Raw genomic sequence first — 26340 nt, 5'->3', positions numbered from 1 at the left:
CTGTCTGCTAGGAAGTTCTGTATCTAAACACAAATCTGGTCCGATGTTCAGTAAGCTATTAATTTCGTCACCCGGCGACATTGCTGAACAGCATCGAATGCCTTTTCGAAGTCAATGGGCAAGGCATCAGCCTTGGCGCCGATAGTTCCTGTCCTTTGGGGAGCATCGACAAAAAATTTTCGCGGTGTCGTTTGGATCTTGTGGACGAACGAAACTACGAACTGCTGGGATAGACTCTAGAACAAATAACTGCAAAAAATTAAATGTATATTGAGGTTCGCCTCGACAGTTATAAGAAACGATGTTTTTATATGTACCATGAAAAGCTGCAGGTAGTTCTGACAATTTTCCTAATCTTATGGAAGACTTTTAAAGCTGAAAACTGTGGGTACCGCAAGTGAATTATAGCAAAATATATTCTATGTATAGTTAAAGATGAGAAAGCAAGTGGGCTAGATGTATGGCACATCCAACCCCCAACAAGAGTTGCTTCCACAGCGTTAATTAGACACGTAACATATTTTTTAATAATGATATACACTATATTAAGCTTTAAAAATATTGCAGATGACAACTTTAACTATTGAAAGTAGTTACAGAGAAAAGAAAACAGCATAATAAAGCTTTCATCAGCTTATGGTGATCTACGCAAAACTGTATCAATTTATACGCTGAAACGCCAAAGAAACTAGTACTGCCATGCGTATTGAAATACAGAGATACGTATACACGCAGAAGACGGCACTGCGATCGGCAACGCCTGTATATGACAAAAAGTCTCTGGTGCAGTTGTTAGATCGATTACTGCTGCTACAATGACGGGTTATCAAGATTTAAGTGAGTTTGAACGTGGTGTTATGGGTAGCGATGAAGTGGGGATTTTCCCGTACGACCAGTGTACCGTGAATATCAGGAATCCGGTAAAACATCAAATCTCCGACATCGCTGCGGCCAGAAAAAGATCCTGGAAGAATGAGACCAACAACAACTGAAACGAATCTCTTAGTGTGACAGAAGTACAACCCTTCTGCAAATTGGTGCAGATTTCAATGCTAGGCCATCAACTAGTGTCAGCGTGCGAATCATTCAACAAAACATCATCAATATGGGCTTTCGAAGCCGAAACCCCACTCGTGTACCATTGATGACTGCACGACACAAAGCTTTACGCATCGCTTGGGCCCTTCAGCACCGGCATTACACTATTGATGACTGGAAACATGTTGCCTGGCTGGACGAGTCTCGTTTCAAACTGTATCGAGCGGATGGACGTGTACGGGTATGGAGCCTACCTCATGAATCCATGGACCCTGCATGTCAGCAGGGAACTGCTCAAGCTGGTGGAGGCTCTGTAATGATATGGGCGTGTGTAATTGGAGTGGTATGAGACCCCTGATACGTCTAGAAACGACTGTGAGAGGTAACACGTACGTAAGCGTCCTCTTAACACCTGCAGCCATTCATGTCCATTGTGCATTCCTACGGACTTGGTAACTTCCAGCAGGACAATGCGACACACCACAAGTCAGAACTGCTACAGAGTGGCTCCAGGAAAACGCTTCTGAGTTTCAATATTTCCGCTGGCCACCAAATTCTCTGGTCATGAACAATATTGAGCATATCTGGGAAGCCTTGCAAAGTGCTGTTCAGAAGAGATCTCCAGCCCGTCGTACTCTTACGGATTTATGGACAGCCCTGCAGGACTCATGGTGTCAGTTACCTCCAGCACTAGTTCAAACATTAGTCGAGTCCGTGCCACGTCGTGTTGAGGCACTTCTGCGTGCTCGCGGGGTCCCGACAGGATATTAGGCAGGTCTACCAATTTCTTTGGTCCTTTAGTATATAAATGACGAGGAAATTAAAGAGAGAAAATATCGATGCAACACATTGTCTCGAGTACTGATCACCTTCGAGAGAACGTTATGATGGTGGTATGAGCAAAGGGAAAATACCTCCGCTTGGCAGATTCCGGAAGCTATGGGTGAACGAATGCTGAAAGGTATAAAAGTGATAGAAGTCGTAATTAGCTGGATGGAAATAACTCTGGTACATAGTTATTAGAGCCAAGCTGTGTTATGTTTACACGATTACAAGGGCGATAAATGCTTTCTGTTCTTCGTTGCTGTTGTTATCTTTCGGCCAAAGATTGGTTCGGTGCAGTTCTGTACACTGCTATATCCTGTGGAAGCCTCTTCATCTGCATGATTACTGCAAACCTACGTCCACTGGAACCTGACTGCTATATTCAAATCTCGTTCTTCCCCACACTTCCCCCTGTTCTAAATTGACTATTTCTTGATGCCTCAAGATACGTTCTGCCAACAGATCTCTTCTCTTAGTGAAATCGTGCCACAAATTTCGTTTCGTCTTAAAATATATCTCACTCCCAAAACGACTGATTGATACTAATGTGTTGGCAGAAGAGCCAACACCGTGTTGCTAGAGGAGGCCGAAATGCACGCTTTTAGCTCACGCAGATTGGCGTGAGGTCTGGAACAAGGTAAAGTAATTATCCTATAAAGAAAAGAACGTAGTTCTTGGAATACTTAACTTTAATCCACAATTGGAGAACATCGCTCTTGTTAGACATTATTACACTGAATATAAACTGGTAATGGCGTCTTGCTAGGTCGTAGCAAATGACGTAGCTGAAGGCTAAGCTAACTATCGTCTCGGCAAATGAGAGCGTATTGGTCAGTGTAGCTTCGCTAGCAAAGTCGGCTGTACAACTGGGCGAGTGCTAGGACGTCTCTCTAGACCTGCCGTGTGGCTGCGCTCGGTCTGCAATCACTGACAGTGGCGACACGCGGGTCCGACGTATGCTAATGGACTGCGGCCGATTTAAAGGCTACCACCTAGCAAGTGTGGTGTCTGGCGGTGACACCACAGATACTGCTCTTATTTCAAGTCAAGACAAAAGGGTATTCGCTTAAATCCCTGACTGTGCAAGTCTTTATAATTGATTTATTCGAGGCGATTAAAAAGCCCCTGAACATTACTAGTCACACAAAAATGCAAATGCTGCTTACTGTTCAATCCTAGAAACATTCTTCTCATAACACATGAAACTAATCCTTGAGAAGATACTTTCTATTTGCATTTCAAGAATTTAATGCCCGCCCGCACGCGGCGAGTGTTTCTGCTACTTGCCTTCGTGCTTGCCAAACCCTGCCTCGGACAGCAAGGCCACCGGATATCTCCCCAGTTGAGAATGTGTGGAGCATTATTGGCAGTGGCGTCCAACCAGCAGCGCTTTTTGAGTATCTGATGCGCCAGTTGGTGAAAATTTTGCACGGTATCCCTCAGGACGGCACGTAATAACTCTGTCAACGAATGCCAAGCCGAGTAACTGCTCGTGCAAAGGCCAAAGGAAGAGCAACGCGTCATTGACTTGCTCAATTTATGAAGCTCTTTGCCTTGAATAAATCATTTAATTTTTATGGAACTGTAATCATTTCTTCGTCTGTATATGTACGTCACAGCTACCGATTTCTGGTCTAGGCGGATAATTCCTTCGTGGTATATAGTTTCTCTGCAGCTGAACAGGGACAGAGGAGAAAAATTTAAACTCTGTGCGAGCCACGGATAGCACTTCTGCGCAAATACCATCTGCAGTTGATGAAGTCACTTTCGCGTCTTAATGTTGGTAAGTTCTGGCAACAAAGCAAGGTGAGAAGTTAGTCATGTGACAGGAGCAGGCGCGTTTCCAGTTAAAGCACGGGGAGGCATTCAGCGACCTAACCATGACTCACCTCCTCTGGAATATTTTCCAATAAACGATGTTCAATAGCAACACACAACATAAATTCCGTCATACAACCAAGGAAACTCAAAATTTGGGCAGACAAGTGGATAGCAAAGAGATTCTAATAACTGGACTTCATAAAATGAGAAACATTGACCAAAAACCAGTAAAATCACAAGAATATAGAATTTATAAGGGAATACCAGGAAAAAGAGTAATACAGCACTGTCCACAACTTGGAATGAGATTTGTAGTCAGGTTTAAGATCATTGAATTCGTAATAGAATTTAAACCAAGATCTTCCAGGATACCAAAATTAACTAGAAAAGCTGCGAATGAAACATACACAATAATCAGTGCCAAAGCCCAGTTAACGATAAAAGTAACGAGAAAGAACACAGAGAAGACGTGGATGAATTTTGGGAGCTATTAGATGAGACGGCCAACGGCCTTGCCTCCACGGTGACACAATATCCCGTCGGATCACCGAAATTAAGCGCTGTCGGGCTGGGCTAGCACTTGGATGGGTAACCATCCGGTCTGACGAGCGCTGTTCGCAAGCGGGGCGCACTCAGCGCTTGTGAGACCAACTGAGGAGCTACTTGATTGAAAAGTAGCGGCTCCAGTCTCGTAAACTGACATACGGCCGGGAGGGCGGTGTTCTGACCACTTGGCCCTCCATATCCGCATCAAGTGACGCCTGTGGGCTGAGGATGACACGGCGGACGGTCAGTACCGTTGAGCCTTTCGAGGCCTGTTCAGACGGAGTTTAGGTTTAGGTTTTATTATATGAGACGACAATAAACATAAATAAAAATCACACCAAAATTTTAATTACGGATTTAATGCTCATTTAGGAAAAGAAAATATATGTGCAGGTTGTTTAAAAATTAACAGTACACACTTTGTGGGTATAATTTACGCATCAAAATAAGTTAAAAATATTAAATAAGGCTTTGTATGAAATTGTTCTATTTTCGAGATATGAGTGTAGTACGGATCGCAATGCATCACAAACAACATAAAATTAATTCTAGGTGATTTAAAAGTAACTATTCTCATCTCTTAAGTCAGACGTATGCATCAAGACAAGCGTAAAATCTTAAATAAAGCCTTGTCTGAAATTGCTTTATTTCAGAGCTATGCAGAAGAGTAGCGATCACAAATGCGCCGGCTGAAAGGGCCGCGCGGTTCTAGGCGCTGCAGTCTGGAACCGCGAGACCGCTACGGTCGCAGGTTCGAATCCTGCCTCGGGCATGGACGTGTGTGATGTCTTTAGGTTAGTTAGGTATAACTAGTTCTAAGTTGTAGGGGACTAATGACCTCAGAAGTTGAGTCCCATAGTGCTCAGAGCCATTTGAAGCCATCACAAATGCAACACAAACAACACAAAATTAATTCTTCTTAGAAACAACACGAAGGGATCCGAAATTCAAGACAGTGTTCATTTACCCCAGAGCAGTCTCAAAATGATGCAGGCGAAGGCGACACGCCAGAAGTTTGTACCGGCCCCATGATATTTAATGCCTACCACCAGTGTGCATCGAACTCAGAAATAAAGCATTTTCAGACAAAACTTTATTTAATATTTTACTTTTACTCTTATTTTGGAGCATACATTACACGAACTAAGTGTCTACAGTTACTTCTGAATCACACTGAAGAGAAGTAATAGGAAATGGTCAGCACAGAGAAGAACAAATACGAATGGCTTGAGACTCGTGGAATTCTGCAGAAACCGTGAAATGATCTCGAAGTCAACATGCTTCAAGAGAAACCGAATAAATTCAAAACTTGTTAAGATCCAGATTGGCAAACAGGAGAATGGCAACTGGATTATGGCGATACAGACAAAAATTTCCACAGGGAAGTCTACAGCTTGAAACTTCTTAGAGGGACACATAATGTATCAGATCATTAGATGATGATAAAAATACAAATTTAATTCACGTCGTTGACAAATAAAAAATCCCACCACAAAAAGAAGAAAATCGACGATACTCATAAATTGATAAGTCAGAAGAAATACGATTTCAGACAATGAATATAAAAATAACAGAAGATCTAGAGGAAACAGTTACCCAGTAGCAACAAATAGGTGAACAGATAGCTTCAATAAACCCAAGGAAAAGACACAATGGTGGAACGATGAGTGTGATAGTGGTAGACAGACACCTAGGTGTAAGAGACGTAAAAAAGAAGAATCATACTTGGAACTCACAGAACAAAGAAAGATACAACAAAAAGCTATAAGAAGGGTAAACCGTCAATATGAAAACTTCTTATGGTAGAAACAAATAGCGAGAAGCAAACTCAAGGGATTATTACATAATATTTAGCGAACAACTACAAAGATATGACTCTCCAACATTAATGTTAAAGGATAAAAATAATAAGATGGTCCACAAAACCGTAGAAAAATACAGAAATTTTAGCAGAAACATATAGTAAATTACGAAACTGCGGAGGTCCTCGTAACTACTTCAGATATCCACAGTACCTCTGTATATGTACGTCACCTGCAACCCATGACGCCTACAAAGCTTTGAAAGAGCTAAAAAAGTTACGAAGCAAGTGGAGAAGTTTAAAAATTTGCATAAATTTGGAAATTTCCTGTAGAACCAGTAAAGATGTCACTACATCAGTTCACAGTGATAATCTGGAACAAAGAATAACTACCAGAACATTAGAATACAGCTACAATTGATCCATTACACAAAAATGACAACCGTAGAGAAATTTTCCTTTTGGATGTCACATGTAAAGTCGTGTAAAGAAATCTATACAGTCGTTGTCAAGATCAACTTGACTTGGAACTAGGAAAATATCAAGGAGGATTAAGCTCCTGGAGAAACTGTCCAGAACAGACAATCACTATGAAACTCCTAATGGATTACTACTAAAGAAGTCAAAAACAACTAATTATAACCTTTGTGGATTTCGAAAAGCTAATAATTGTAGCGACAGGTCTTCAACGATGAAGATATCAAGGGATTTCGGTCTTCGTCCCAAGTTAATAAAAAGGATAAATTAAACTCTAGCAAATACCAAATCTAAAATAAAGCTCAGAGGAGAAACATCTGAGGCATTTACGATTAAAACATGGTTAAGACAGGGAGATGGTTCATCGCCATTACTTTTCAACTATGCTCTGGAGTACGTGAATAGGGGATGGTGCAAGGAGAAGGATTGGCACCAGAAAAGATTAAATAAAGTTAAATTGCTTGTGATCCGGGGGTAACTTAGCGTTACTAGCTAATAACATTCAAGAAGCCAGAAATGAAATAACAAGCCTATGACACATATCACAAAAATGGAGCGTCATATATCATTCGAAAAGACTGAAGTGATGGTTGTAGATCCACTAGTAATCAACCACAGAACGGTAAATAATAAGAAAGTTAAAACAGTGAAGCTCTTGATATACCTAGGATAAATAATAACAAACAACTTGGACGGGAAAGAACTAATAAAATGATAGAAGCTCAAAAATTAACATGGTTTGCTTACAATAAAAATCTATATCAATCAAAACTAAATTAAAACGCTGTAAGACGGTGGTTCAAACAAAGGTGACACACGGAAGTGACACTCTTTTCAGTCACCGAGAAGAACAGAATCGTCAAAGTCGTTAACGCGAAGCAACAAACAGGAAGAATAAAGAAAATCAGGGATGATATGAGAGAGTTAGAATTAACTCTCGACAATTTGCAAAACAAAACGGAAAATGTAAAGAAAGTGAGAAACATTAAACAGGTTTAAACCAAAAATAAATAAACGACAAACGATAAAAAGGGTATTTACAGATGAAGAAAGACAAAAAAGATCAGAAAGAATGAAAAGATACTGGGCAATTCTGAAGGAAAACCTTCTGAAGAAGATGACCAGAAAATTATTAACTGAAGTAGTCCAGTGAGGGCGTAAAAGCAGGAGAAGAAACGACGGTCAAAGTTACCCTTCTTTCACTTCAGTATTTAGAGACGATCGCCTTTATACCTATTAGCACTATTAGCTTCAGCAATAACCACAACTACGTCTAACTTGTTGGGGCCACACCTTCTCTTTTCGGTTCCTTTGCGCGCAGTTTATTAATATCTAGATCGTAGCGAGGCAGCCTGCAGATCGAAAGGGTTCATTAGGTTTATGTTTAGGTATAGTCTAGTGGCGTCTTGCATCAGATGAACTGATACAGCTGTGCTTGATGTTTCTTTGTATCTATCTTAGCTATTATAATGCTGTTCAGAGTAGTCACACGCACTCCCATTTTCTTATTCGATATTGGTCCTTCTCCCACATTGCAGTTAACTGATTTTGTGTTTATAACCCTCCATTGAGAAGAAATAACAACTTTGAGGTTCGCCGATGACATTGTAATTCCGTCAGAGACAGCAAAGGACTTGGAAGAGCAGTTGAACGGAATGGATAGGGTCTTGAAAGGAGGGTATAAGATGAACATCAACAAAAGCAAAACGAGGATAATGGAATGTAGTCGAATTAAGTCGGGCGATGCTGAGGGAATTAGATTAGGAGATGAGACACTTAAAGTAGTAAAGGAGTTTTGCTACTTGGGGAGCAAAATAACTGATGACGGTCGAAGTAGAGAGGATATAAAATGTAGACTGGCAATGGCAAGAAAAGCGTTTCTGAAGAAGAAAAATTTGTTAACATCGAGTATAGACTTAAGTGTCAGGAAGTCGTTTCTGAAAGTATTTGTGTGGAGTGTAGCCATGTATGGAAGTGAAACGTGAACGATAAATAGTTTAGACAAGAAGAGAATAGAAGCTTTCGAAATGTGGTGCTACAGAAGAATGCTGAAGATTAGATGGGTAGAGCACATAACTAATGAGGAGGTATTGAATAGAATTGGGGAGAAGAGGAGCTTGTGGCACAACTTGACTAGAAGAAGGGATCGGTTGGTAGAACATATTCTGAGACATCGATGGATCACCAATTTAGCATTTGAGGGCAGCGTGGAGGGTAAAAATCGTAGAGGGAGACCAAGAGATGAATACACTAAGCAGATTAGGAAGATGTAGGCTGCAGTAGGTACTGGGAGATGAAGAAGTTTGCACAGGATAGAGTAGCATGGAGAGCTGCATCAAACCAGTCTCAGGACTGAAGACCACAACAACAACCCTCCACTCACCTGATAATAGATCCAATTCTTTCTGTCATTGGTCTTCAATAATTCCCACTACATGTGCCTTCAGCTTACCGATTTCCGTTCTCAGGTTCCCTAACTTGGCTACCCGATTAAGTGACGGAAAATTCCGCACTTCGACTTTAAAATAACAGATTTGTTGTTCCTGATCACAAATCCTCCTGAGCTGCCCCACATCGATATCATAATGGAGTATTATTTTTCCTCTGGAATACTTCAACCAATGGAGTACTAGACCTGCGTGTCATCAGTAAGTATAACTACTGCATTCTCCTTTGCTTTCAGCTGTTCGCAAAACCACATAGCAAGGCCATATCGTCGAATGTTACAAGACCTGATCAGCCAGTCATCCAGACTATTATCCCTGTAACTTTTGATAAGGCTGCCGGCCGAAGTGCCCGTGCGGTTCTAGGCGCTGCAGTCTGGAACCGCAAGTCCGCTACGGTCGCAGGTTCGAATCCTGCCACTGGCATGGATTTGTGTGTGATGTCCTTAGGTTAGTTAGGTTTAACTAGTTCTAAGTTCTAGGGGACTAATGACCTCAGACGTTGAGTCCCATAGTGCTCATAGCCATTTAAACCATTTTTTGATAAGGCTGCTACCGCTCTTCAAGAGTCACGTGTTTAAATTGGTACAGTTACTTGTATCGCTGAAGCATGTAAGGCGCTCCATTGCAGCGAAGTCCATGGTTCTTGGGGAGGGAGGAGATACAAATGTGTGATGGTGTAATGACCCGAGGTGTGATAGTCCACTTGACAGACGCGTGACGGTGGAGGGAGTGTTGAAAGATTTAGTACTGATGGCAGTCGTTATTACTTGGATGGAAAGAACTCTGGGACGTAGTTATTAGCTGTTTGACAAGCACAAGATATTCAAGGTGGATAAATGCTTCTGTTCTTTACTGACCAAACTAATTCCACTTCCTGATTTGAGATCACGTTCTCCGTGGATCAGGAATGAATCCACATCTCGTGCGAGAGCGATCTCGGCCATCCGTGCCCTGATCGCGGCCTTCCCGTCGGATGAACCCCACCTCCCGCTCCGACCAATCCCGGCCTCCGACTTCCCCCCTCCCCTCGCGGCTGCCACCTGCAGGCTTCCAGCGGCACCGCAGCCACCAGTCGGCAAGCGGCGCTCGCACAGTGCGCAATACCCGTGTGCCTCCCGTCAGCGGCTCTTGTGTTTGTGTTGCGCGTTCTTCCTCGAGTCGGCTACAACTGTGCGGATCTGCAGGAATGACGCGGGCTGCACTCGCCTGAGAAGATCTACCTCTCCGTTACTTTTCCTTCCACTGCTGTCAACACAAGAGCCGACAAACTGCCTACCTACAGGTGAGTAACTTAAAGAGCTATGAAAAAAAATGCGCGTTCGCCCTCTCTAGCACACACAACCTGATCTATCGTTTCCTGTTTATGTCTACAAGTAGCCGAATGCGCTTAACGCCAAATATTTATGCACTGTACGGTGCTGATCTCACCATTACAATAAAATTGCGAGACTGTTCTCACAGAACATGCTACTGTCAAAGTCAACCTACCCCTGTGGAATTTGACTTTTCGAAGAGATACCGCTGTAGATGTTAGATAACGTTTCATGGAGAAAGAAAATACTTTGCATCCCCTTTCGAAAGTTCTAACACACCTTGGGGAACCAGTGGCCAAAGTAGTAAGCTTCCTCCGTTGTATTCAGTGAATCCATGAACTCTGTGCTGAAGACATTGGCCTCTAATTCGCGAGATGTAAGTTTCATTTTTTGTATGTAGTAGACCATCTCTATACACATATTCGTCGTAATTCAGACACAGAATGTTCAGTCAAAGAGTGTGTCAGAATTGGTCCTCCAAGTTTCGATTATACTGGTGGGTGGAGAGGAGGGGGAAGGTTACTGAAAGGAAGTAGCAATAGTACTTGCAATTACACAAAATGTTTATTACAAATAGTAGGACGTGAAACTAATTTAACGGTATAGCAGTCATTCGGTGGTTATTTAGGTTCATTGAACTGTCCTCGATAACCCCTGCACCACTTAATGAATGAAGTACGGGAGTTTCCTGATTTCCTTTCTTTAATAGGCCTACTTCTGTCTTCCATATGTTAGTTGACTGCTGCTATATTTAAAAGGTAAAACAGGATTTTTTAGTTAAAAAGTTAAGAGGCAAAAAGATCATTTTCACTGGTGTTATTTGTTTGACGACAGGGGAGATAATGATGCTCAGTTGCGTTTGTGGGTGTAGTTGCAGTGCGAGAAATTATGTATTAATTCTGGACTTGTGTGAGACGCAAGACTTCGTTTTTTGAAGGAGAAATGAGAAATATGCAGGTGAGACTTCGTTTTTGGAAGGAGCAATGAGAAATACGCGGTGACGTCATTGTACGGGAGGCTGCTGACAGCAACTTTCGCAGAAGCTTTAAAATGCTATCCTACTATCCACGAATTACGTGCCATTCACACAATGTTACTAAGTTTCATCTCGTCTGTCCTTCAGGCGTTGAGAGTAAAATTCTGGGAAATCACCTGCGTCATATCCCAAGAGCCTGTGGAAATTATTTACCTGAACGCGTGGTCCAGCACAAGTCAGGTATTATTCTGGGCCGCAATAGATTCAGAAAAGAATACCGAAAAGTTTTAAGGCTTTAGAGTAGCTCATGACGACGAGAGTTTGAATGCATTAATCTTTCTCAGAGCCTTGAGTGACGTGTGGAGGAGGCAAATTTAAAGGACACATTTAGTTTCATATTCCATGGATTACATGTTCGATAAATCGTAATTATGTGAATCGAGTCATTTTACATACAAGTCGCAACGTAATTTTTAAATTGGCTACATGCTAAACATTTAAAAAGTTTTTCAGTTTTTGTGTTTCAGTTGCACAAGAGTTCTTTATAAGACTGTTTTACCGCAAGGAAATTCGATGTAAAATCCGCCTTTTCTTGGTCTAGTCTGCGTAAATGAATTCGATAAATTTCATTTAACCTTTTTCCCACTGGCTGCATCATGGACGGCACCTAGTGCTTTCATTGCTTTTCGTATGCTGTAGACTTTTCTTCCATTTGTCAGCTCATTCTAATTTAACAATAAATAGTTTTTGATTATACCGCGAGGGTCTACTTTGTAGAACACTTTAGACATTGACAGCCTGCATTTTTTTTTCTCGACTGTGGAGAGCAAGGTGCCTTCGTCTCACCGCTGATTACGTAACTGAAACAAGCCTCTGTTTACCCACACTTTGCATCTGTTGGCGGTAGATAAGACACGGGCAGAGTAGGTGCTTAGCAACAGGCGACGCTGTGTATTTAGGCTGGGCATCGTCGATCTAAGTAGACCGCGAGTTTCCTGACTTCTTCTGCCGTTTCATTCGCTGAATAGCGGAGAGCATGATGTTGCTTACAGGCAGTTAAGTGGTGTGATCTTCATGCAAGGCACCTCTTAGTGAAAAAGCCAACACTGTGGAGGATTCAAATAAAATGCATCCCAGCACGAGTCCCATTATCATAAGGCTCCAGCGCGGTCCATGTGTATTACTATCTTCATCTCTTTTCGTGGAGGTGCTAACACACAGTGGTAAAGTTAATAACGCAGCCAAATATTTCAACAAAAACGCATTTTACTGTTGATCCAAATTTGTTGTCGGTCATACGATAGGGCGAAAATAGAGGCAAGTTTATCACATCAAAAGTTTTCCAAAAACGCTTAGTGACTGAAGGAACCATTTGTATATCTTTATAGAAGACAGTTTGCCGATATTTTCTTCCATGTTTAGTGCAGTGAAGTTCGTGATCACACTTTGAAAGCAATAGTAACATTCATAAACTTTATACTAGGAGAAACAATTTGTGCTATGTCACTGTTTCTACGTGGCATAGAAAGGAGTTAGGTGTTCAACAACAATAAGTTTTTACTACGTCTATGGTTTGCTTCCGGCCGTTCTGATGAGTTGTTTTCATTTTACGCAGCAGCTGAAGAAGGCGGCTGGGTTGTTCGCCGCAATAGTGTCCAAAAAATGGAAACAACAACTTTGCAGAACACACGGATGTACACCATTAATCACCCAAGCCAAGAAATATTGAGAGAACGTGTTTTTACCATTCACCGAGTGTTACAGAATTTCAATTATCAACGCGTCATGAAAACCTAAGAAAGCTTTAGACAACATGTGGGAGTCTTTGAATGGTTGCGAAGATCGTTATCCTAAGAGTTCGTGCATATACAGAAAAGAAGACATTAAGAATATTCGAGATGAGTCGGTGGCATTGTAAAAATTTGAGTTAGCAGTTAATGTGCCATTTTCAGCCGTTATCTCAATGCAAGAGGGTGAAACATTTCCTGACATATGCGTACAGGACCTTTTCCGGCCTAAACATTCTCTGCATTTCGTATGCATCCTGTAATACGCTTACTGTAAAGGTTTTAAAATGAACGAGGAGTTAGTAAAACTGTCTCCCATTCCGACTCCTCATAGAGAAGCAGCAAATTATCTGGGTGCTCAACCTATTACTGTCATAGGTACGTCAATTTGTTTATTTACGGTAATCTTGGAAGCTCATGTATTTTGAACCGACGACTCACAGAGTTCACGATCTATCTCTTGAGCTCTTAGAATAGTTGTATATTTTGCAGCTTTAGATTTAAGAAAAGAAAGGTGTTGGCTATTTAGAGTAACGTGTTATGTAAAGAGATTATTGTTGGGGTGTGTGTCATAAATCTAATATACTCGCTTTCCGGGTTTCACTGTTCTAAAGCAATCTCTCTCTAGTTTACAAACGCCTCGTATCGAAAAAAAGTGACCTATGACATTTCTTGTCAGCTAGTATGAGTTCTCAATGTTTTGCTGCACATAGCCACATACTCCTAATGTGTAAAGCTGAGAGAGGAACAGGAAAGTGATCACGAAACGTAGATAGGTGGGATAACACGACTACTAGCTGAACCTTAACAATGTTTCAGTACTGGTGTCTTAGGAAGACGTCGATGACATCGAAACACAGTTTAGACCTGAAATAGAAAATTCTTTGTGTCAAGTCACGCTTCTCTCAACTGTACGTGCATATTGTACAGCTGACAGAAGTCGCTGCCTCCGTGTTCACTGAGAGAGGTTCATACGACTTTCCTTATTTAAAACCGACTAAAATAGTGTTGAGGAATCGATAAACATTAAAGGGTCGTAATGAAGAATTTGAGGAGTTTGCCTAAAGCTTTGAACAACTCGATTTCGTTACGAAAAATACTCTTCGAAGCGTTACGTGAAGATGTCTTGTCAGTGAAGCCGCTCAGGGCAAGAAAGTGTTCTCTATAGTATAATGGTTCCGGCATTATCCGGAAGAGTAACAGAAAAAACTGTATAGCATTCAGCAACTGTGTGATTATAAATAAATGTTGAAATGGGCAGTGTGTGATGCGATGGCTGCATAAATTGTTGCGTAAGCAAGTTGCCCTTGAAAAGGACTGGCTTCCTCGTTCGTCGCTGTTGTATGAAAGGCAAGGTAATTCATTTTCTGTGATACCTATATTCCTCCTTGTGGAGCGCTAGGCGAATACTGGCACGCTTATCTATGCGGAAACGTGGGTGGACTTGCAAGTGTGACGAATTACGTCGGTAACATGCATTGTCGCCGTGGAGCGCTGTGGCTAGTCAACGTCGGAGAATAATGGCAGCTGACTGAATTGAATTGTCCTGAAATTTTAGAATGTATGGAAACTTCCATTTAAAAAAAAACAACAAAATGGTAATAGCTTAATGCAGACTAAGTAATTGCAGCAGTCGGGCTCAGACAGATCTGTCTTAGCTTCCTTACGTAGTTATGCATACGGAACAATGTAAGACGATCACAGTGGGAACTAATTTTCTTTTTTACCTGTTACTAGTCATGTTTCTAACCTACAAGTAGTACAAAGACTCTTAATGAGATTCGAGTAGGACAGTATTGTTTTCGTTCTCCCCCACACCGTACACAGAGATTTAGATTGCTGTGGCGGACTGATGTATAGTATAGCCCGATGTCTAGTTAAATTGAAAGTTGAGAACATATTTCGCGCTATCGACCACAACTGTGAATGCGAATTAAGTTGCGGCGATACTGACCAGTAACGTGGCTCGTCGTCTATATCCATCTTTGGCAACATTAGCTCGATATTTAATGCATGTCATTACGACGACGTGTTAACCCGTCTTTGATTGGTTCAGCCATTTATAATTTTGGAAAGAATCCTTGGCAAACTATCGTTCCGTACTTAACCCGCTTTATAAATAACTAAATTGCGAGTTAAATTCAGAAAGTTGTATTTCATTACAGAGAAATATCCAACGAGTATTTTGGTGTTTATTCAATCACTTGTTAAACATCACTATAAAGATAATTGGTGCGTGACATTTCGTAATTCCTTCTTTCAATGTTATTAAGGTTCAGAACTTTTGTACCATTGCTCACTGAGAAAGAGCAGTGCGTCACAATAGAATTTCACCTATGAAGTGACATCGAAATTAAGACATTAAATTAGCATCTGAAAACGGTAGTCATCCAGGTTTCGGTCCGCCTGGTTTGTCATGCCACTTGCGGTGAATGCTGAAATGGTTCCTCTGCGATTACGATCGACAATTCCACCCTACCTTACCGTATATTACCTAGTGGTCCACCGGCACTAACCTTCTTTACTTCCTTTCGTAGCCCTCCAGAGTGCGTAATTTCAACAAGCTAGTTGTTAAGTCTACGTCCATTGTACAGTTACTAAGGCACTGTCCTGTCCCATTCAGGTGTGGAGCGCTGAAAGAGTAACTGTTTAAAGGTCCCTCAGAGCATTGTAATCAATCTTATCCTATCTGCGCGTTCCCTCTAGCAGCGATCTGTAGGGGATCGTGCTATATTCTCCCAATAGTAGTAAGGAAAAAGCTCAACAACAGTCAGTTCCATTTCCTGGAAGTCGGAAGCAGTTTGTTCTCCAGTGTCAGCAAGTTGGAGGAGATCTGAATCCGAATGGGGACATGGAAAGTGGAAGGTGCCACAGGGCCTTGTTCTTCACCTGTTATTTATTTTATTGTATTGGTGATCTGCCACTAAACGTGACAGGTGACTCAAATTTTCTCTTGGTTATCGCGTAAGACGTGGAGTACAGTGTAAATGATCTAGATAAGAGTAGCCGGTAGCATCTGTACGTGGCTTTCAGAGAACGTACTAACAATTAGCTGCTACAAAGAGCTATGCATTTAGTGTCTAACACGGACACTTGTAAAAGCGAAAGTGGTTGGTCAGTGAAGTCTGTCATTTTAAATTCTTAGGACTGAAATTGGATGAGAAACTTTCTTGTAAGCATGACGATCAAGATCTTATGCAGAAACTGAGTCCTGCTGTTTCTGCTCTTAGAATAATCTCAACTGTCTCTGACACTGAAACGCGAAAGTCTGTTTACATTGCTTGCTTTCATTGCTTTCTCCTATGGTTCCATATTTTGGGGCTATTCTGTGCACGCACCAATAATATTCTCAGACCCCCAAAGCAGTTATCTGGCGGATGTTCAGCGTCAGTTCGGGAACTTCGTGTTTGCCGTTGTTCAGGTTTCTGAGCTCTAGCTCTTCCATCTCTGTACGTACTCTATCATGGAATTTGTTGTTGACAAGAATGACTCATTCAGAAGAAACTGAAACATTCATTCAGCGAACCCTAGACAGAAAGAGAATTTACACTTAGATAACATTTTCTTAAGCATGTACATAATGCTGCACGCTATTCATCAGATTTTATTTTCAATAAACTTCCAGCAGTACTGAAGGAATTGATTGATAATTTCCAGTTCTCCAAATGTAGTAAGTTGAAAGGTTTTCTTGCGTATAAGAGTTCTTCACAGTAGTTGACAACTTTCCTCTTTAATGTATTATTCATATCATGTCATCTCTGACAATTGTTTCCGCGTTTTATTGACTTATTTGTTTATTAAGTTTGTAGTCAGCATCCTGTAAATTATGTTGCTGTCTCCCTTCGTGACCGAGAATCTTTGGTTCCACAGTATCTAACGGATACATAAACTGATGGTCCTAAATTCAAAACCTGAAATTCAATCGCGGAACTGCAGTTGAAATTAATAGTAACTAACGATAAATCCACAATCTGCGAATAAAATGGGGATAGTGAGAGAGAGAAATACCTGTACATTTAGTATATGCTAGAGTTTTTCACACGCGCTGTGCTAATGCAGTACTTGTTTTAGCCATATTTTGCAACTTGTCTCATTGTAGTAGCGTGGCTTCTAGTCCGTGCATATCAAAGGCGAGAGAAGATAAAAAACCGGCGATAGCACACATGGCTGACGATGACTGAGATGTGACTGCGCAATCGTTTCGTTTCGTCGCCTCTGTGTTGATGATCGCGTCATCGAAGACGAGCCAGTGCGGCCGTCCGTGCGGTATCTGCAGCAGTCGCTTCCGCGCTGACGGCCGGCGCGGCCGGTCGCTTATCTGAGCTGTCAGCGGCGCGTGACGGCTCGTTTTCCGCACAGCCTTATGTCGTCGTCGAGTTCTTAGTACTTCCAAGATTCCAGACCTGTCACGAGGGGACATTTTGTTCCCGGTGTAATTTGTTGTTACACTTTAGTACACATTTATCTTGACACAAAGCTAGTAATTTATTCCCCGGTGTTGGGCAGTAAAAGAAACACAGGCGTCGTACCTCGTTAAATGTTCGTAACGTTACCAGTGTTAAAGTCTTTAATACTATTTAAAATTCCGCACTGATGTTAATTTATTCGTCCATGAACTCTTATCAGGAAATATGTAGCTGTAAATCGGCCGCTCTCGCGCTGTTCAGCTGACTCGCGTCTTACATTCCTGTACTGTTCAAAATTTTAATGGTCATTTCGGGGCTACAAAATGTTTCATTCTAATTTACAGTCGGCAAAAAAGTATGGAAAAATGCTGCTGGTATAACAGGTTGCTCTTTTTCTGCAACAAATTTAGTCCACAACCATGGAACACAACTACCCTTCTTAGGTATAAATTCATGTGTGGAAAATTAGTTTCTCAACAACAGTTTACAACTTCGCTTCATTTACAAGCAAAGTCCTCTTGAGGTTTCATCTTTTGCATACGTGGTGTTCAGAACAGGATGTCACATATTCTTACAGTAGTAGTATTGGACAAAACGGAATAAGGTTCCTATAATTACACGTTCAGAAACCAGTACCTTTTGAGATATGGCCTGTACTTCTTGTGACTAGTAATGTATTTAAAGACGTAGTATTCACAAGACATATTACCACAATAAGCACGTGTGGGCAGATGCAAATCCTCGGCCAGTCGTGGAATCAAGCTTCAGGACCGCCGCAGTATCAGTTTGTGAGCAGGAATTGTCGTAACATTAATAGAGCTATACACTTCACCAAACAGCGCGACGAAGTACCATCCCTACTAAAGAAAGCTACAATTCCAGGAACACGATACTAGTTGATGCACGGTGAGACACAAACTCATTTTGTACGGATCCTCCAACAGCATCTCGCCGCATTTGTCTCGTGGACAATGGATTGGTCGAGGACGTTCAGCTGCTTGGCCTCACTGTACACCGGACCTGAATCCGTTGTTTATGGTTATGGGGACATGTCTGCTGTATGCCCAGCTATTCAATGTGCAGACCTTACAGAAGCGTGTATCCAATGCAGCCAAGCGATTGGAAACACTGCGAAAAAGGGGGTGCAGGATGCGTCAGAATGCATCGTAACCACATGCAGTACTGCCAGTGGTATTTGCTTCTACACAGTAGACAGATGGGAATCAAAGGACACACAACTCAAAAGGGGATTGGTTTCTGGACATGATTATAGGAACTTTTCTTCCAGTTTTGACTAATACTATCTCTTCTTTTTTAACATCATTTGTATCCACATTGAAGAGCCAAAGAAACTGGTACAACTGCCTGATATTGTGTAGGTGCCCCACGAGCCCGGAGAAGTCCCGCAGCACTAAGTGGCATGTACTGGACTAATGTCTGAAGTAGTGCTGGAGGGAACTGACGCCTTGAATCCTGCAGATCTGTCCATAAATCCGTAAGAGTACAAGGGAGGGAAGATCCCTTCTGAACATGCCAGTTAAGCTCAGTAGCATTGTCTAGGGAGTTTGGTTGCCAGCGGAAGTGTTTAAACTCAGAAGAACGTTCCGAACGTTCCTGGAGCCACTGTTTACCAATTCTGTGCATGTGGAGTGCTGCATTGTCCTGCTGGAATTGCCCGAGTCCGTCGGAATTCACAGTGGACATGAATGGATTCATGTGATCAGACAGGAGGCTTATGTACGTGTCACCTGTCAGAGTCGTATCCAGACATATAACTAACTGCACACGCCCCACACCACTACAGAGGTTCCACCAGCTTGAAAAGTTCCCTGCTGACATGCAGAATCCATGGACTTATGAGGTTGTCTATACGTGTATACTTCCATCCGCTCGATACAATTTGAAACGAGATTCGTCCAATCAGGCAACATGTTACCAGTCATAAACAGTCCAGTGTCGGTGTTGGCGGGCCCAGGCGAGGCGTAAAGCTTTGTGTCGTGTAGTCGTCAAGGGTACACGAGTGGGCATTCGGCTCCGAAAGCCCATATCGATGATGTTTCGTTGAATGGTTCGCACGCTGACACTTGTTGATGGCCTAGCACTGAAATCAGCAGCAATTTGCGGGAGGGTTACACTTCTGTCACGTTGAAAGATTCTCTTCAGTCGTCGCTGGTCCTGTTCTTGCAGGATCTTTTTCCGGCCGCAGTGATGTCGGAGATTTGATGTTTTACCATATTCCTGATATTCAATCTACACTCGTGAAATGGTCATATGGGAAAAATCCCACTTCATTGCTGCCTCGTGCGCCGAGTACAACACGACTTTCAAACTCACTCAAATCTTGATAACCTGCCATAGTAGCAGCAGTAACCGAGCTAACAACTGCGCCAAGACACTTGTTGGCCTATATAGGAGTTGCCGAGCGCAGCGCCGTATTCTGGCTGTTTATATATCTCTGTATTTGAATACGCATCCATGCCTATAACAGTTTCTTTGGCGCTTTAATGTATATTGCCGTCATCAGATCAAAGGGAATAAAACCCAAGCTCTAGACTATGTTTTTAGATTATGAATAGATCATGGATAGTGACATGAAATTATTTCACCCATGACTTAGTACTCGCTATGTTTATCATTCAGCAGAAGTTGGCAATTCAATCCTGGGCATCTGCCTTTTACTGAAAGTATTGGGTAAGTGGCTAAGACTCTGGGCTTCCAGTTGGAAGGAGAGGAGTTTAAAGTCTCAGACAGTTCAAATGGTTTAAACGGCTCTGAGCACTATGGGACTTAACCGCTGAGGTCATCAGTCCCCTAGAACTACTTAAACATTACTAACCTAAGGACATCACACACATGCATGCCCGAGGCAGGATTCGAACCTGCGACCGTAGAGGTTCCGAACTGCTTCTACGGTCGCAGGTTCGAATCCTGCCTCGGGCATGGATGTGTGTGATGTCCTTAGGTTAGTTAGGTTTAAGTAGTTCTAAGTTTTGGGGACTAACGACATCAGAAGTTAAGTCCCTTAGTGCTGAGAGCCATTTGAACCAAGAGTCTTAACGTGAATGGGGTCGGTTGCGGATGAATCGCTATACGATGGCTCTGGTTCTCGTTGCAGATGACACCAACCGTATTGCCAAATGTGCATGACTGCACAAGCTCGACTGTCAGCAGCTGGAGCACTGTCAGTTAGGTATGAGCATCCACTATGGCAAGTTCGTACCGTACTGGAAAAATAGGTTTCAATTGTACTGGGGCCTAAAATCACATAAGAAGCAAGATGACATCGGAAGACGGAGTAAAAAGTGAAGTGACATCGGTTTCTAATTGTCGTGAAACTGGCGCAGGACGTGTTGAACATTCTGTCTACTGTCTTCGGCCACAAGTTGAAGTGCAGAAAAAATGTCCCACAGCAGGGCTGAGTGTTTTAGGGATCACGTTCAGAATGCGTTGCACAGCGCGTGAAATGTGCGCACCGCTGTCATTAGAAAGCTTTGTCAGCAGCGGCATCCCTTCGTAGAAGCAGTCATGTTGGGAGTCTGGGACATAATTTGAGGTACAGACGCGTGCCGCACTTCTGTTGGTGAGCATATTCTGACGCTTACAGCGCCATCTATTTTGTCAGATTTTCACTAATTTTTTGTTTCATGTTTCCCTGCGCCATAATATGCTATTGAAATTTGACGTTGTCGGCGCATTTTATCGCTGTGGCATGCCGATTGGGCTGCACTTACGGACAACAAGCTTCGGGCCTTGAAACCTCTTCCTGCAACCTGGCCGTCCTCCTCACGCCCTTCTCGGCGGGAGGAGGTCGTTTTGGCCCGGTTACGAATTGGACACTGCCGGTTCAGCCATCGCCATCTGCTGACGGCTGCGCCGGCGCCGTTCTGCCCATGTGGGCAATTGCTGACGGTCCGCCACATTTTAACGTCCCATCCGGATTTTAACACACTGCGTCTTGATCTTGGCCTGCCATGTACTCTAGATGCCATTTTAGCGGATGACCCACGAGCAGCTGCTCGCGTTCTTCGTTTTATCAACTTGACAAACCTCTCTAAGGACATTTGATTATGCTGTTTTTTTAATCCTGTGCCTGTCAGTCTGTCTTTTATCGTGTTTTCCCTTTTAGTTGCTGTTTTAAACTTGTGCCTCGCGGTGCCTTCCTAACGTAGTCTGGGCGCTAATGACCGTTTAAGTTGTGCGCCCTAAAACCACAAAAAAAAAAAAAAAAAAATTGACGATATTCCGAGTAGTGGTTCTCTTTCCACGGCGTTTCGAAACTGAAACTTAAATTACGGACATGCGTAGGTAGTACACGAGCTTTTCACTAACAAGCAACATTCACAATATTCAAATGACGAATGAGATATGCCTTAGAAACACGTTGCGTAATCATAACATGTAAGCTTTCATTAATTAAAACTTCCGGGCTGAATTGCCGTGGGCCATATATAAAACTTCTTCTCTTTCCTGACGTTTCGTTGCCTACTGCGGGCAACATCTTCCGAGGTGAGTCTGCGACTGACTACTAGGCGCTGGAGGTCCCGCTTATATAGAGCGCTTAGATGGCGCCACCACGCATCACGTGATTTCGACTTTAAAACAATCTCTGACTAGTGCCATCTCTCTCGATTACATGTAATCGATTGTCACTTCGTTGGCTCAAAGTCGACCGCCATATCTTGTCTAGTTATAATCCTTCGTCTTTTTTATTAAAATTTTTTTGTGCTTGTAGATCTCTATAGCTTCGCTACACATGCGGGTATAATAATGTTTCTCTCACTAAATTTTATTTCGTGATCACCGTCTCTGAAAACGTGTTCCACTACAGCTGATTTGTCAATTTGTCCCAATCTACAGTTCCTTTTGTGTTCCGTTCGACGGCTATTAACAATCATTTTAGTTGTTCCAATATAACCCATGCCAAAGCTACACGGAATATTATAGACACCTGGGGTGGCTAACGGGTGTCGTGCGTCTTTCACCGATCTTAAACTTTCAGTAGTTTTCTTGGTAGGTTGAAAGATTGTCTTCACTTGAAACTTGGCCAAGAAAGTTTAAGATCGGTGAAAGACGCACGACACCCGTTAGCCACCACAGGTGTGTATGAAATTCCGTGTAGCTGTTACATAGTTTATATTGGAACAACTAAAAGTAGTGTTAATACCCGCCTAACGGAACACAAAAGGAACTGTAGATTGGGACAAATTGACAAATCGGCTGTAGCGGAACGCGTTTTCAGAGACGGTGATCACGAAATAAAATTTAGTGAGACAAACGTGATAGCTAGGACCTCACGTTATTATACGAGTACCCGCTAGTATAGAGAAGCTATAGAGATGGACATGCACAAAAAAAATTTTAATAAAAAATGATTATAACTAGACAAGATATGGCGGTCGACTTTGCACCAACGAAATGACAATCGATTAGCTGTAATCGAGAGAGATGGCACTAGTCAGATTGTTTTATAAAGTCGAAATCACGTGATGAGTGGTGGCGCCATCTAAGAGCTCTATATAAGCGGGACCTCCAGCGCATAGCAGCCAGTCGCCGACTCACATCGGAAGATGTTGCCCGCGGTAGGCAACGAAACGTCAGGAAGGAGTAGTAGTTTTATATATGGTCCATGGAAATTCAGCCAGGAAGTTTTAATTAATGACGTTGCGTAATTATTCGTGTGTTAGGCATGTAGTGTTACCAGTTTTGTATGGTTGCAATGAAATGCTAATCATTTCGTTATTCAAACGTGTCAGTGCGACGTTTGTCAGCAGGCGACTTCTATTGTGCTGCAGTTTTAATTATCAGCGGCGCAGCTGCCTTCATCGAGGAAGTAAATGTGTCGACGTCAGCACTGCAGCTACGGCTGTGTTGACAAGCTGGTCAGGACAGTCCTCTGGCAACAGTGAGCGGAGCACGCCCAGAAATCGCAGCACAGCGCGGGACAGGATCCTGGCCGGCGGGCAGGCCGCGCTACGTGGAGTCCGCAGCCTCTCGAGCATGACGCATAAACAAGCGACGACGAGAGCAGAGCTGCAATTCGCCTTCCATTCCGTCCAGTCCCGCGACCCCGGCGGCCGAGTTACCGTCCGCGCAGACCGCAGCGCTCGGGGCCGGGCCGCGGCGCCATTAATCGTGATTACTGCCTCTGCGAGAGCGCCGTAACAGCGTGCTTCATGAGTGGCGTACACAAGGTCTCAGAGATTGGTATTCTCGATCTCGTGCGGCTACTGGAGATTGCGAGTCGGTTAGAACCTGCAACGTTCATCATGCGCTATCTGACGGTCATCTGAAGTCTGTATCTGCGTTTTGTGATTGCTAAGGCTTTTCCCTGTCACTTTTCATTTCCTGTTCAAGCCTAAAAACCGTGTAACTACTGGTTTCAACCATTTCCCAGTAACCAGGATATGTTAACAGGTAATGTTATCAGAACAGCTTCAGCTTCCTTACACTGAAATCAAAACGGTCCTACAGCACAAGCCTGGATTCTACAACATAACTCCTCCCACACAGGCCATGAGAGCCCAAAGGTACCGACTGGCTGCCGTGTCATCCTAAGCCCACAGGCGTCACTGGATGCGGATATGGAGGGGCATGTGGTCAGCACACCGCTCTCCCGGCTGTATGCCAGTGTCCGAGACCGAAGCCGTTACTTCTCAATCAAGTAGCTCCTCAGTTTGCCTCACAAGGGCCAACAGCGCTCGGCAGACGGGATGGTCACCCATCCAAGTGCTAGCCCAGCCCGACAGCGCTTAACTTCCGTCATCTGACGAGAACCGGTGTTACCACTGCGGCAAGGCCGTTGGCATTTTACAACATAATCCTTTAATAATTCCGGTCCTACTGCGGTAGCGTGCATTTAGTTTCCTGTGAATGAGAACGAATTTCCTCAGTCTGTTACAAAGGAAACGACGTTTTGTATATTGATGCTGTCTTTCAACACTGGATGAAGCACTGAGCCACAGGTGTTCGTAATGATTAGTGGCAACGAAAACAGTTCCTTGGAGCAGCTGGATTTTGACCCCGCCGGAGCAAGATTTCTATTACGATATATTTCAGTAATGTCAAAAGTTCTGTACAGCTGTATGACTAATTCATGAAATTCATGTAAAATCGATTCCAAGAGTATATACTTCCTATATGGTACTAGACGTGTCACAAAAATGTTTGAAATACCATGTTCCTGAAACTTTTGGCGCTTAATCTACACCCCTGGAAATGGAATAAGAACACATTGACACCGGTGTGTCAGACCCACCATACTTGCTCCGGACACTGCGAGAGAGCTGTACAAGCAATGATCACACGCACGGCACAGCGGACACACCAGGAACCGCGGTGTTGGCCGTCGAAAGGCGCTAGCTGCGCAGCATTTGTGCACCGCCGCCGTCAGTGTCAGCCAGTTTGCCGTGGCATACGGAGCTCCATCGCAGTCTTTAACACTGGTAGCATGCCGCGACAGCGTGGACGTGAACCGTATGTGCAGTTGACGGACTTTGAGCGAGGGCGTATAGTGGGCATGCGGGAGGCCGGGTGGACGTACCGCCGAATTGCTCAACACGTGGGGCGTGAGGTCTCCACAGTACATCGATGTTGTCGCCAGTGGTCGGCGGAAGGTGCACGTGCCCGTCGACCTGGGACCGGACCGCAGCGACGCACGGATGCACGCCAAGACCGTAGGATCCTACGCAGTGCCGTAGGGGACCGCACCGCCACTTCCCAGCAAATTAGGGCCACTGTTGCTCCTGGGGTATCGGCGAGGACCATTCGCAACCGTCTCCATGAAGCTGGGCTACGGTCCCGCACACCGTTCGGCCGTCTTCCGCTCACGCCCCAACATCGTGCAGCCCGCCTCCAGTGGTGTCGGGACAGGCGTGAATGGAGGGACGAATGGAGACGTGTTGTCTTCAGCGATGAGAGTCGCTTCTGCCTTGGTGCCAATGATGGTCGTATGCGTGTTTGGCGCCGTGCAGGTGAGCGCCACAATCAGGACTGCATACGACCGAGGCACACAGGGCCAACACCCGGCATCATGGTGTGGGGAGCGATCTCCTACACTGGCCGTACACCACTGGTGATCGTCGAGGGGACACTGAATAGTGCACGGTACATCCAAACCGTCATCGAACCCATTGTTCTACCATTCCTAGACCGGCAAGGGAACTTGCTGTTCCAACAGGACAATGCACGTCCGCATGTATCCCGTGCCACCCAACGTGCTCTAGAAGGTGTAAGTCAATTACCCTGGCCAGCAAGATCTCCGGATCTGTCCCCCATTGAGCATGTTTGGGACTGGATGAAGCGTCGTCTCACGCGGTCTGCACGTCCAGCACGAACGCTGGTCCAACTGAGGCGCCAGGTGGAAATGGCATGGCAAGCCGTTCCACAGGACTACATCCAGCATCTCTACGATCGTCTCCATGGGAGAATAGCAGCCTGCATTGCTGCGAAAGGTGGATATACACTGTACTAGTGCCGACATTGTGCATGCTCTGTTGCCTGTGTCTATGTGCCTGTGGTTCTGTCAGTGTGATCATGTGATGTATCTGACCCCAGGAATGTGTCAATAAAGTTTCCCCTTCCTGGGACAATGAATTCACGGTGTTCTTATTTCAATTTCCAGGAGTGTATGTGACTTGTCTGGTACCCTAAGATAAAGTATACAGTTTTGTAGACCCTCGTCGCCAGTTTTGTAAAGTCCTCGTCGCTACTGCTGTGGAGGCCGAGTTGCCACTGTTCTTACGGTAGGCCTAGTTTGTGCATTCGTTAAACGCCTTCTGATGCAGTACGCTCCCTGCCACTTAGCTATGCCCCATGGTCAGGTAGCAGTATAGCAGAACGAAGGTTCTATAACACTCCAACAAATTAGTAACAAAGTCTCACAAATGGCTTCAAAAGGTTTACTT

The 26340-nt window shown here is 43.6% G+C and overlaps 1 protein-coding gene across 1 annotated transcript in view; it reads left to right on the top strand.

The window, feature by feature from the left end:
• Window positions 1-10037: 10037 nt before the first annotated feature.
• LOC126484324 (uncharacterized) overlaps window positions 10038-26340 on the top strand; it is a 506434-nt gene continuing 490131 nt past the window's right edge. The window contains exon 1 of the mRNA XM_050107766.1: window positions 10038-10237. The gene's annotated coding sequence lies outside the window, so the exon portion shown is untranslated. The remainder of the gene's footprint in view (window positions 10238-26340) is intronic.

The sequence above is a fragment of the Schistocerca serialis genome, chromosome 6 (genome assembly GCF_023864345.2).
Source record: "Schistocerca serialis cubense isolate TAMUIC-IGC-003099 chromosome 6, iqSchSeri2.2, whole genome shotgun sequence".
Taxonomy (NCBI): domain Eukaryota; kingdom Metazoa; phylum Arthropoda; class Insecta; order Orthoptera; family Acrididae; genus Schistocerca; species Schistocerca serialis.
This window is presented reverse-complemented; position numbering and strand designations above follow the sequence as displayed.